Source organism: Nymphalis io, chromosome 9 (genome assembly GCF_905147045.1).
Source record: "Nymphalis io chromosome 9, ilAglIoxx1.1, whole genome shotgun sequence".
Lineage (NCBI taxonomy): Eukaryota > Metazoa > Arthropoda > Insecta > Lepidoptera > Nymphalidae > Nymphalis > Nymphalis io.
The window spans coordinates 9702843-9717564 of record NC_065896.1 but is presented as its reverse complement, the minus strand read 5'-3'; the positions used below and the strand labels follow the sequence as shown (position 1 = coordinate 9717564).

The 14722-nt window shown below is 29.8% G+C and overlaps 1 protein-coding gene across 1 annotated transcript in view; it reads right to left on the bottom strand.

Moving 5' to 3' along the window:
- LOC126770621 (uncharacterized) overlaps positions 1-14722 on the bottom strand; it is a 99344-nt gene extending 84622 nt beyond the window's left edge. The window contains exon 1 of the mRNA XM_050490112.1: positions 14620-14722. The gene's annotated coding sequence lies outside the window, so the exon portion shown is untranslated. The remainder of the gene's footprint in view (positions 1-14619) is intronic.

Below are 14722 nucleotides of genomic sequence, written 5' to 3'. Positions count from 1 at the left end.
ACAGGACATTGTCATTTGGGCGCAGAATATTATCTGATAAGTGTATAGCGTTTATTCAAACAAGCCTAGACAGGATGTAATGATTAAGACTAAACCATTTGACTAAAATCAACTCGCTAATCTAGTTTTCGAATACGTGCGTGTGTTCGGAGCGTGGAAATTGAACGACATCACGTATAATACTTTTTGATGTATGCAAACGAACTGTTATGTATCGAAGCGTAAACTAATAATTTAGTTACAATGCTGAAACGAAGAAAGGTTGTTCTAATAATTACTAGTTAGAGCGATTTTCCTGTAATTAATTAATGATAAGAAAAACATCGATAGATTACATTTTTTAACATATAAACTGTTGTTTTTTTTTCAATTTCGTTCTTCGAGAACATTCCAATTATTCTAAATTTGAATAATTGTTTGTATTATAAATCAATATATGCCTGATACATACGTGTATTTAAAATATTACAAAAATACATTGAGTTTTAACGTAACTCCAAAAAGTCTTAAAGTAAGTAAATGGATCATCAAATTGATTTTTTTAAATGAACACAGTCAAATATAATTGAATTAAAACTAAAATTAAGCGTTCCACATGTGACCTAGACACCTACTTCGAGAATTCGGTTCAAACATTCGAGAATGCCGTTGTTTCGTTGTAATTGTCATGTTGCCCGTTGCTGCCTGCTAAACGTATTTCATCGCTTGCCATTTAATATGTCACACGACAACACGATAGATTAATTGTATTTAAAGATTAATTGTATTTAAAGATCATGAAAGGAAGCGATGTGTGAAGCACTTATTGTTTATAAATAGACAAATTGCTTAGAAAAAATAAACCTATATTCAATGTCGCTACGATTGCAACGAGTTTATATTCATACTCAAAGCTACTTCGAATTTTTGGGAAGACCAAAAATGATACCAATTTATTAGGTTAATTTTCAATAATACAATTACTACTAAGAAATAAATTTCTGTATGCAAACATTGTACTATGCTACGATGAAGATATATATCGATTATTATAATACTTACGCTGATGACTTATTCTAATAGGATAAATTGATTACAAGAGGATCAATAATTTATTATAAATACTGCAAACAGCACCCAAAGATATATTGTCCTAATATTATCGGCTAATGCTATAAAACAGGCCGTGTTTTGACAATCAAATACTTCCATTTCTTACAATTAATAATCCTTTTTTATTTATATCATTTTCATTCACATTAACATCGACACGATTTTACTATTTTTTATTATCTAATGATTTATTCAATACAAAATTTCTAGTACATAAATTGGGACGAAGCTGAATCAATTTGTGACCATTTTCTTTAAATCTCCGTTACGAAGTAATCTTAACTGGTACAAATTCGAATCAATCAGTTGACGTGCATAGTATATTAATTGGTTTTTGGGGAATTGGAATGAATAAGAACTATTTGGTTAAGGGTACAGTGTCTACTTTCTATTGTTTTTGTTTTCTTTTTTAAACGCCGCTGTTTTGATTCATAGATAAGATCAAGGCCCTAACCACAATGTTATTTTATTTTTTTGATCGCTTAAAATAAAATAATATATGGAACTTTTAAATTTCGAAAATTTTGTTTAAAAAATCGATTATAATTTGCTATGATGACAAACACTAAGATATTCATAATAAAAAAAGAAACGTTGAGCGGTATAGAACTATTTATCCGTCAATATTGAGATGTGATCAGCTACTGTTATGTAAACTTTATGTTATGTGACCTCTAAACATTGATAGTTACATAACTGTCCGAAGCTGACAAGTTGATAATAAGTAACACAATGAGGCTTACGACTTTCAAAATGCGTCGTTAAAATTTTAAGAGCTTGTTTATTTTGACTGCTATGATTATATACATTTGTACCTTCTTGTAACTAATTATTTATTTTATTTTGTCTTTGATTTATAAGATAGAAGCACCAGGAAATGGGCCATCTTATTGTAAATTTTCGCCGAAATAAATTTAGACTGTGAGCAATATTAACTATTTACCAACTGAATGCGCCAACTACAATTGGAACTTAAATGTTATGTCTTCTTTGCTTGTTATTACGCTGGCTCACTCAGTCATTTCAGCTTAACAAATGAGTACAATTTTTTTCGCAGTTCTTTAACATTCATTTCAATATTTTCTTATAGATACTTAGCTGTTTATAGACTTTGTATAGGAATGAATTGATAATATTAAAAGTAGCATTCTGTATATCGCTTTGCTGGGCAAAGCACGAATGACTGTAAACTTAAATTAAGCAAACGAAAACTGAGTGCTCGACAATGTTTGAACAAATTTTGTTAAGGTTCACGTATTCAAACCACTGAAACACTTCGGCTTTACAACTTGGAAAATGTTTACCTACGCGTACCTTATTATTTAATACATTAGAAATTGTAATATATTTAAGGGCTCTTAAATTTGCATGAGATATTTTAGTATGTACTTAACGTACTAATCTATATATCTCATATCCATTTATATAAGTAGTAATTAAAGTTGTCAAAACAGTAATAAAATAAAATTGAAATCAATCAAATCGTACATAAATAAATTAAAGTGAATAACTTAATGTATATCAATAATTTATTCAAATCCATAACATAATTCAGAGTAAACGATCACGATTATATGTGTTTAATAAATGACATTGAAATTATGCAAATTTATGAATTATTTTATCTTTTTCGCTTTCCTGCTTCTGGACTTGTCATTATCTCGTGCCAGTACTAATTGAGTTACGTTAAAATAAAAAGAGGAAACAGCTAATTAAATATCTATTGAGTTGTCAAATTTATCTCTCTACTTGAACAAGTTATAAAAGTATCAATTTCTATATTCATTAGAAAATGTATTTTATTTTATACCAATACATGAGATTTTTTTGTCTTTAAATAGCAAAACTAAAACAATATACATAAAACTTATACAAAAAGTTGCAGCGCGATTCGGAGAAGGTTTTAGTACATACTAAAATATTGAATGAGCAATTCGTGTGTTCAATTTATAACGTGTATCTCGACAACGTCTGTAACGATTTAACTCTAATATTGTAATAAGTAAGGTTTTACTTTTAACCTTTATCTATAAGATAATTGACATATTTTGCGATTTATTAACACTCAAGTACTAATATTATTATGCAAGTATCAAGTAAAAGTAAGAGCCTTTGAATGTCCCACTGCTGGGTTAAGGCCTCAACTCCCTTTTTTAGGAGAAGATTTAACAAAAGTAATACATTTTAAAACGACTGACTGTCATACAACGCTTTGCCTTCACATGACTTCCTTATACATAGAAGTGAGCACTACCAAGGGATTTAATTTAAAAAGGTTAAATAGATGATGAAGGCGTAACATGGAAGCAAGTATAGAAGATATTCCTTTAAAATCTCGTTGGTCTGCGCCTGTTTATTTTCTCTCTGGTCGTTTCAGATTATCCTTCCATCGGACAATAAGAATATTAATATAAAGTCACAGCATGAGGGAATAGAAAGTGAACCTGCATCTGTGCTCCATAATATATCTTGTAGTAGGCTAGTCCTAGAAATTGCCTGCAGTAGTCGAAATTCAGTCATGTCAGTCAGTCATTATATAAAATTTTAGAAAGATCTGTTTATATGAAATCGAAATGTGTTATAATGTAATATAAAATAGACCGATTGATCGAACGCGCATACTGCGACTGCATCTTTAGATACTAGGCGTAGACAGTTACACATTTAACAAGGCGCGTCACGCGCGCGTTACGGATATTTTAATTTTCAGTTCACACGGTCAGCTTCTTTAGACAACGCATTAATATTTATAGGATTCGCGAATAAACTCTGTTATAGGAATTCCTGTAATATTACCGTCATCTAGATTAGTAGCGTGTGATAGAAGTTGCAATTTAATTCCGATTAAATAAACTGGTTTCGGTAAAGACGTATACAAGGTCTTTATAATATTTATGTAGTAATAATATAGCCACTGAATAGAATTTATTGAAAACTCATTCATGTACATGCAATTACACGTTGTTTGATGTTGTTTTCGAGTCGATATTATCTTTTGTTCTCAAATTATACGAGTAAAAGTAACATGAAGTCATTTTAGCACGTAATTAAATAGCCAACGGCAGGAAGAGTTGAGAAATAAACGACATAGACCATGAATTGACACGACATCATTGGTCGAGATCTAAAATAACCTAAAGTATTCATTATGAATTCGTGAATAAATTGGAATTTTGAACCTCGGCGAAAGTTAATGAATTTCTTAACTTTGGTATTTTATGTATTTAGATGTTTGGACTGGCCAACATCTTTTTACAAGAATAACGTACGTGCGATTTACGTTTAATATAAAAAAATATAAATCAAGACAGAAATATATAAATCAAAACAGTTTTAAAGGCAAGAACAGTATTATTATATAGAATAGGTACATCTAATTGAATAGTTGCTAATAAAACCTTATTTTATAGTCTTTTATCTTGCGCTTGTATTTTTTATTATTTCTATGTGTGTAATCAATCTACCTAACCATGATTATTTTATTAAATCTCAATATTTTTTGTCATTTTTATTGCTTACGCAAATTCAATTATAGGATATACGATTTTTGTATTTCCTTTGAAAATATAAAACCTTTTTATCGAGATCTTTAACACGAACTAGCGTGAGAATTAAAAAAAAATAATGACAGATGTTTTAAAAATACCCACCGGTAACTAAGTTTACGAATGGGTATGTAATAGTGCAGAATCAACTTATATATCGTTATGGTATGTTACCGATTCGATCACCATGGAAATTGGTAATAAACTCTTATCCTTCACCATGTGATTACATAATTATGTGATTACTAGCTCTAGGATACTGCTTCGGTTAACTTGTAGAAACTATTTTGGTGTAATAAACGACACATACACACACTTAAGTGTATAAACAATCTAGAGCAGGTTAAATCTTAACCTTAGATCGTGGGTTTAAGCTATTTGTATTCATATTCTTTATTGTAAGTAACTATAACATAAACAATTCGCTATACAAAACCTCATTTTAGTGTCATCGGCCGAAGTATTATCTTGTTATTCTATATGTTTAAAAGAATAACTGTCTGACTGACATCAAAGCACAGCCCAAACTACTGGGGCTAATATGATAATTGCCTTTTGCACATTAAGTTAGAACTAAGAAAAATACTAAAGATTTTTTTAAATATAACCCCTAAGGTAGTGATAAAGGAGATGAAAGTTTGTATAAAATTCCTTCCTTTTTGTAGAAAGAGCTATGGAAATTGATGTTTAGCAATTCAGAATTATGATAATATAATTTAGGATCTACGACTCCGAAAATATTTTACGTTATAGTCAATTTAACATCACGCTTCGGAGCAGAAAAATTTAACGCAGTACTAACCGCCCGGATCAGCTAACATATTGTCAATAGAAAACAAAATAATATGAAAATTTTTATATTGTTAATTTAAAAGCTTTAATTATGTTTTTTTTTAAGTATTGTCCTTGGTTTTCGTTTATTTTTGCATGCAAAAAAGCAAATGAACTTTTAAACCGTATATCTATATCTAACAGTACCCATTACCCAAAAACCACACAGTGTGTTTCCGTGTATGGCAGGTCGCCATTACCGTTTCTCAGAAATTAACCGTTCCTACTTTACTTAATTATAGAGACGACAATAACATTAAAAAAAATTAATGAAAACATCTATCATTAAATATTAAGTTCTATATTTAAACTGAAACTAGACTAAGGTGCAAAAAAAAACACTGTTACTTAAAATAAATTTCAAATACAATTACTTATCTCGTTTCTTATCGGATGTCACAGATAAACTATAATTATATAATTAGACGCGCAATTCGCTTAACGCTCTACCCGTTACTTACGCTGTATCAAATAACACCATCTAGATTTATTGTAAATTTATACCATTTCACCTTTTTTCTACCTCTTCAAATTAATTATACACTGAATTGCAACAAACATTAAAGCTCGTAAGTACCATTTCTACAAACGACTTGTATGTTAAAATCTTTATTTTTAGATTTCTTTTAAAAAAAACCCAAACTATTTTTTTAACAAATGGTGCTACTAAAATAATTTTAGTTGTCAATTTGTTGAAGTTATTTGTTAACAAACATTTGTATTTGAATAAAAGTCATTAATTTTTATTTATATTTACAAATGTCATAAACCGACTTATGAATAAAGATGTATGTTTGAAAAAATAGGAAATCTCAGTGTTGCTTGATGCAAAAAACGGAACGTAATTACATTAAAAAGGTCGGATGGATTTGATTCAATTTGAAAGTAGCTCAGACGTCTTGGTCAATTTATTTCACAATTGTCATTAGAAAACACAAAAGATAAAGCTCCGGGTAGGAGAGAGCCACTTTAAGGAGATTAATTTTTCACCAATGTAATTAGATAATTATACTAACTAATTCGCAATGCAGAATTCGATACCACTTTCTCCACCATTGCTTATTAATAGTGCATGAATTTGAATTGAGCTTAATTGTAATATTATATTTTTAATTCTTTTTAATTGTTTTCCTATCTTGTTGGATAATCAGATTGACATGGAAATTATGTATTATGATAATTTATAGTATCAGGACAGGCATAAAGTATGTTTCTATGAAGTATTTTTTGAGACACAAAGGAAAGAATAAAGTACAAGCCCTTTCTCTGCGAAGCTTTTCAACAGTAACTGTAAGAATTAGGTATGTATATAAGACATTTGCTATGTCCATATATTTGATTTTAAATGTTATTCGTAATTGAAAACTATCGCTTACACTCTTCGATTCGATTGAATTTTAGAGGTATTGCAAGGATATTTTTATTAATGGACCGAAGAACGGAATAAAAAAATATATTCCACACACACATATATGTCCATAGTATGATTATGTACTGAACTATTTAAAAAATGGGGCAAAATTTTCACTGGGATTTGTCATAACATGCCAGCTTGAACTCGGCTAATTAAACTTTTAATTTACAGTTTTCACCAATATATAAGCCGAGATGGCCTAGTGGTTAGAACGCGTGAATCTTAACCGATGATCGTGGGTTCAAACCCGGGCAAGCATCACTGAATTTTCATGTGCTTAATTTGTATTTATAATTCATATTGTGCTTGACGGTGAAGGAAAACATCGTGAGGAAAACTGCATGTGTCTAATTTCACTGAAATTCTGCCACATGTGTATTCCACCAACCCGCATTGGAGCAGCGTGGTGGTATAATAAAATTTCTCCCTTCGCGTTTATTAACAAATACATTGAATTAACGCGCCCTGCGATTTTATTTTAGTAAAGCGTGGTGGAATAAGCTCCAAACCTTCTCCTCAAAAAGGGAGAGCAGGCTTTAGCCCAGCAATGGGACATTAACAGGCTGTTACTGTACTGTTACCAACACATAAAATGCATCTAAAACAAATGAAAAGTGATAAGAGTTGTTAGAAAGTACTTAAAGACGAAATTAAATGTCCTACTGTAGAAATCATTTGACAAAAAGAATTAACAAAAAAAAAGTATTGTGAATCCGTTTCCCAGATTTCGTTTGTCATGCACGCAGTTTAGAAATTCATCACACAATTATTTCAAAAGTCATTTTAAAGCAAGACATCAAAATAATACGACATAAATAGACATGCTTATACCATTATGATTATACGTTCTGTAATTTCGAACATCCGCGTGTCGGAATCCCAGCAAAAAAACGAAATTTCTCGACCGAATGAAAAAGTGAACTAACGCGTAAGATTTTCGGTCAAATGTCATAACAGCGACTTAAAATTGACGATCATTATAAGATAATGCTTCATTCGGCGAAAGTGTTGAGCCCGGAAGCGTACAATGTAATTCACAGAACGTGAAACTATTATCGATTTTAGAATATCGATTGTAGCGAATAATTTGCAATGTTATATCGTTACGTAATGAGAAAATTTCGGTAATTTTTTATTGAGTTTTATAAATTATTTTTAGTCGATTACACACAGACTTTCATTCGATTAGCTAATCTTACAAGCTATTACTTCAGAAACGATTATGTTAATGAAATGTGATTTGCAAAATAACTGCCAGCTATTTTGCAAATCACTATGTATATGACTTCTAATTCGTTTTATTTTTACTCAATATAGCGAACATACGGTAATGTACGTTATGAAGTGTCGATAGAAATCGATAAATTACGTTGACAAATAGTTTTTTACCTATTATTTTTTGTGTAATGGTATAATTATGTCATTTTTCGTAAATTCTATAATGTGAAGTTATGATGTAGGTAAGACTGTAACCATTATCTAAATAATGCATATTTTTTTCAAAAATATGACTATAATGATATTATAGTCATTATTATTAAGTAATTAAAATTGTTTAATTATGGTTAACTAGTTTTGTCTTAGAAAAAAGTAGCCTATATCCTTCCTTGGAGTTCAAGCTTCCTTCACACCAAATTTCATCAAAATCGGTTCAATGGCTTAGCCGTGAAAGCGTAACAGGCAGACAGAGTTACTTAGAAATTAAAACGGTATCGTTACATTTTGTTGACTTGTCGAAACAAATGATAAATAAAAAATTAATGTAATTAGCATGATTTTTCAAACTAAGTTGTATAAAGAGAATTCTAGTTCCAGCGATTAATCTGAAAGAAGAATCTGCCAAATGTGCAGGAGATATTATAGTGGACAAATGTCTGCACATACCAAATGCATCTGCACTCTCTTTATTGTCTAGAGAAAGAGTCTCTAATAAAACCCGCTTAATTTCATGAATTAAGCGTAGGAACACCACACTTCTCGGGGTATGGGCACGGTTAATAGTGCTCATTGCTAACGTTAGGGCTGGTACAAAGAATTTATTGAATGAACCATTTAATAAATTGGTATTGGTCCAATCCGCGATTACGTAGATCAAACTCAGAACCTTATCCAACAAAGCCTGCCCAATTATAAGTAGCTCATCAAAAATTTTGGTACGAAACTAAATTAGACCTCTATGCACTTGTAGAGTTTAAGCAGGATCGGATATATCAAAGATTCAGTCACGTCGCCGTCGCGATGGAACAACAGACAACTTTCAAACAGTAAGCACATATTTTAAGCTACCACTATCTTATTACAATGACTTAAAGGTCAAAATGCTCTACCATCGTTGTTCGTACAATCGTTCCGCACTAAATATTACCCGAGAGCTCAAGAATGCTAATTAGATTAGAATATACTGACTCCGAGATAAAACATTGGAGACAAAACGGTGCATTTAGTAATTTATGAAGAAATATACCTTCATACGAGCTTCTTTGTGCGCATGAACCATTAAAATGAAATTCTAGTTTTTTTTCGGTTATATTTTAAATTAATTGGCATTATTCAGAATGTCTAGGTATAATAAAAGCTTAGTCTCTTATTGGCATATTTTTTCATAAAATTATCACATTTAAAAAATATATGCAGTCATAGGGTGCCATTGTGTCATTTGTAGAATCTCAAACGTGATTTATTTATATTTTTAATTTAAAATAAGTTTTGACTAAAATATTTTCTTAAAAAACTTTTTCGGTATATTTTGTTAGTTTGTGCACTCTCTATTCACTTACTCTCGTAATTCGATTAGACGGCACACGGATAGATTTTAGGTATAGGAATAACTCAAAGTGCATTGTGAGGTTCAGAAGTAAACACTTCCAACTGTCAAGCTTCATGCGCCTACTCAGAATTGCTTGATCAAAAAACTCAATAGTTTTTATTAGCACGACCCGTTAAATGAACCCAGAACCTTACTAGTCCACCCAGACAGTTAAAGTAGTCAGCCAATAAGGCAGTTAAAATAGGAAAATGCTTTAAATAATTAGCTTTTATTTATTTCGCCAATTGAACGACGTTTGAAGACCTTTGAAGATCAATATTATAGTATCGGTTACACGCCTTATATCTTTATAATCTGATACACAGACAGAAGCACAAATATAAAACAATATAATTAATCTGTCCAGTAACTTATTAATACACCATTTAGCAGTTTAAGTTAAAATATGTAAATTATACAAAATACTTTACATTAATAATGCAATGTGTGTGTGTGTAGATAATTATGTTATCTGTAATCACTAACAATTTTATTTAATTATTATCTGTATAATATGTTAATTCATACATAGTTACACTTAATAAAACTTAAAATGTATATTAAAAATTACCATACACAATTTAAAAAAGAAAGTTTATATATTTTTCCAATTTATATTTCTTTTATATTTAGTGTTTATTTATAAATATAAATTTAAAATTATCGATAATGTAGAATAATGTAGAGATAAACTTTACGACACATTTGTAATAATAATTTTTTTTTAATAAAAACTAAATAAAATTTGAGGTAATTTTATTTGTCATTAAAAATATTATAAAAATATTATAGAATTCCGATTTTGAAAATAAAATTTCATTAAAAACAAATAGGCTGTTTTTAATGTAACCGATTAAACAAATTAACTTGAGCCTTACCGTCGACTTCCATTTTACATCTGATCTGTCCTATTCAAAAACACCTTTGAATGGAACCCTAAATAGAGAATATATATTAGATTTAACCAAAGATACTGGCAATCATTCGCACGTTAGGCATCAGTTGGAGACCTTATACACGATCCGATCCCAGACTTAGTTAGCTTCTTTTTTTAACTTTGTTTTAAACATTACAATTACATGCGTGTACATTGTTTTAATACAAGGTTATAAAGTATTAAGAATGTCACATGAGCTAAGAATAGGTACTGTATAGGTTATTTGTTTGTCTATGATTTAGTCACAAGTAAGTCACAATCATCGATTATTTATAGCAAAGATTTAAGGATATAAAGTCACATTTTCTTTTTTTAAATATTCAATTTCATCGAAGACTTGCGTTGCTATGACGTAATTTAGGACATATTATTTTTAAACCAAAATGGATAAGTAGCTAGGAACTGTAAGTGTACAATAAAATACATGGGCTTATTTATTTGAATTATCCCTTATTTATCGAACCCTTAATCCCTGTGAATATAAAAAATGAGGAAGTCGTAAACCGAAATCACCAAAAATCCCTTATCCTAGAGAAACTGATATTTCTAATTGATGAAAAAACTACAGAAAAATTAAAAATTTAAGGGATGAAAAAAGAATAACCTTTGCTTAGGCAAATTATTAAAAAAAAACATAAAAAGAATAATATGCTAAGCTGTGACAGGAGATTCTGATCGCGTTTAAAAACCATCCCGTGTATGTGGTATCTAAGAGTGTACTGGTCTGAATGTAATGGACGCTGTTTAAGGCTACTCAGGGTCCATTAGGCGCTTCGTGCTGTAAGTCGAGCCATATATGTGAGACACATATTAGTATCAATTCGTGTTGAAATGATGTGTCGCGGCTACACGCAATTAATAATATTGAAAATACTGTCCAATTGAAACGTGCGTGTTGATTGTATATCAAGTTATGACTTCAATTAGTCTGTTTTAATTGATCTTGAAAGATTTGATCAATTGTGTTGTGTTGTGTTGTGTCTTGAGTTGTATTACGTATTGTCAACACTAAGCTCTTTATATTTTTAATTTATAGTTTGAGAACATATTTCTTAAGTAATTACAAAAAACTATTATTTTTTCTATATTTAAGCATTAGATATTAAAGTATGATTACTTGTACTAAGTAAGAGAGCGTGGTACAGCAACAAATATTACTTGTAAAATAATAAATAATAATTCGAACTTATAAACCGTTACTATACGACGATAATATAAAAATATGAATTTTTTCGCAATACATAATAAAGACTTTGAGTAATGTTTTGAGCGTAAGGCGGAATTATAAAGAAAGCCTCATATTCATATATCGGATTAGGGAATTTGAGAAAAAATTGCATTAGTAAAAATATAACGGTTTTTCTTAAAAAATATATATCGCATACACAATATTGTTACTCAATCCATGCATAGCATTGCATGTTAAATTTATAGCTATGAATAAAATAACTTTATTTAAATTGTATATATAATATAATATGTATGTATTAGGAAATATAAAGAAATTGCTTCCGCAGTGATTTGAATGAATCCAAGCGCTTAATTTATACCATTTTGATCAACGTAAGTACAGTTAGCTGCATTATTTCTATAATATTATATTAATATTTTCAAATTTTATTATCCATTTATATATTTTTACAGTTCATACAAGATATATAAATTCTTTATGCAAGAAAAAACACAAATTAAATTTCAAAGAGTATTTTATATTTATTCTTATGCTATTTTAATTTTCGAAAAACGTTTTTTATGACGTCAACTACATATTTTGTTATTTACTACTACAACACCACACTCAACTAACACAATTAATAAATTAATAAATTTTAAAGAAAGACAATAATTATCTGTTTAATAAACAAAACTGATTTCTAATAATACTTTGTCCCTCTTAGTGGTTGTTGTTTTTTATTCAAATTTAAATGGGACCAAATGGGAAGTATAAGATCCCAAATAAAAAATAAATTTCCAAATCAGTTCATAAATGACGGATTTCTTTATGTTTATTACCTGCAAAGGCGAAATACAACCGAATTTAGAACCTCAAATCATGACGTACGTTAAAAGTTATGAATAAACATTATTATCTATGAAAAAACATGAGTGATTTAATTGAATCCAATAATATCCATCATGTCAATTCAATCGTATATGTTACCAACTGTACATCTTACATATTAATCAATCGTTTGAATCCCACGTATATAATTACGGGTGAGATAAATACAGATTCAGTAGCTCCCTTCATTTGTTCAAAGCGAATGACGTCGTCCGTCAGACCACATCCCTAATTAAATAGATCAATATCTAAAGAAATGGTTATTGCGAATGTAATGTTATATTTAAACTCCTAACAGCACATTGGTTACAACTTAAGCGTTATCTTTGCTGTCAATTTATGACACCACGTTCAATTATAATGGCGCGTGGGTGGGTTGGTGTAATTGCACAAATCAAGGATTCGCTTATTAAAAACGCATCAGGTGTGGAAGCAGCATTATACTTTTATTCATTAACTGCAAACTAATACGTTAAATTTAACCTTGTACAATAACGATTCAAAAATACTCGAAAATGCCTACTTGTATTGAATGAAGATTCTAAAGAAGACTTAATATTTGTCGTAAATACAGATCTTGGTTTTTGGTGATAAAGTAAATTACAATATTTATGAATCATTGCATTAGCTACAGACCACCACTAATCTATTCTACCATCTCATTATACATACTCAACCAGAGATTGATACTAACCTCAGTGAGTTCTAGCAATTCATCTTCCTAGATCGATAAGCATGCAAATTCCTTAATTATTATCCGACAGCAATGACGGTCGCAATCACACTGCTATTCTAACTACAGAATTGTGTGACAAAATCGATTAAATTACATTTTGACTGACAATGCGAAGAAATTACGTACAAACAAATAAATAATCGGCAAGACGAAATTATCACTTTCTATACGCGCACCCAACAACTGACACTTTCACGGAAACGTGCGTAAAGCGATTTAATCGATTATCGTCAAAACGGTAACGTGAATGTAGAATAATCGATTTCAAATCATATTTTCATTAAGAAAGCAAAGATAATCGATTGTAATATTTCGGGACAATGGGAATGCGATGTCGACGGTATTTTGATTAGCCTAGACGAGGCTTTTAAGTATCACCGTTATATATAGCTTCTGGCGTAGCGATTTTGTAACTCCGTAATGAGACGAAACGAGCTACAGAAATATTATCACACATTATTGTTACGATAATTGCTTGAACATTCAACTAACCGATGATTTGTTTCGAATGAAATATTATCTATTTTTCAGAGCAGTTATGGAGCTTAAAGATTTATGTATAGTAGTAAAAAATGTATTTATATGATGAAATGATGTTTAAATTTTTGTAAAGTATAGTAACATTTTATGAATTAGCATAATTTTATTTGTCATATTCTTGAATGTTTTTTTGAAATTACTCGTCCCAAAAAATCCCAATTTATTAATTTCAAAAATATATAAGGACTTTGAAATACTCATTGGCGTAAAGGTGTAATCTATGCTGACCTATTACAATAAAATGAATATGTCGATATATTGAATTTCCTACAGGCAATTGAGACTTCAGCTCATCTTAGTAGTCGCGTAAGTTGCGAAAGGCAAGAGTGAGTTTTTTGACTGACATAGGACAACTAGTACTTGTTTTTGATAAAAATAGACTCCAGCGTTAGATGTTTTTAGTATAAAAATATTATACAAAGTAATCATTGTATCGTATATTTCTGCATTAACCTTTTTATGCGTTTTTTTTTCAAATTATATTTTACGTCTTGTACTTTTTTTTCTTATCATTTTTTTTACAAAAATATATTTAATATATATATATATATATATATATATATATATATATATATAATGTAATAATATTTGCCAAAACAAATACCTAATTTAATATAAAATAGGAAAAATTTTTTTTAATTAAATTCAAAACTCACCTCGATATTGAAATCGCACGAACAGAAATATTAAAAATATAATTTCACAAATGGCAACACTACACTGCGACACAATTGCGCGCGCGCACCTCGACGTGCGATT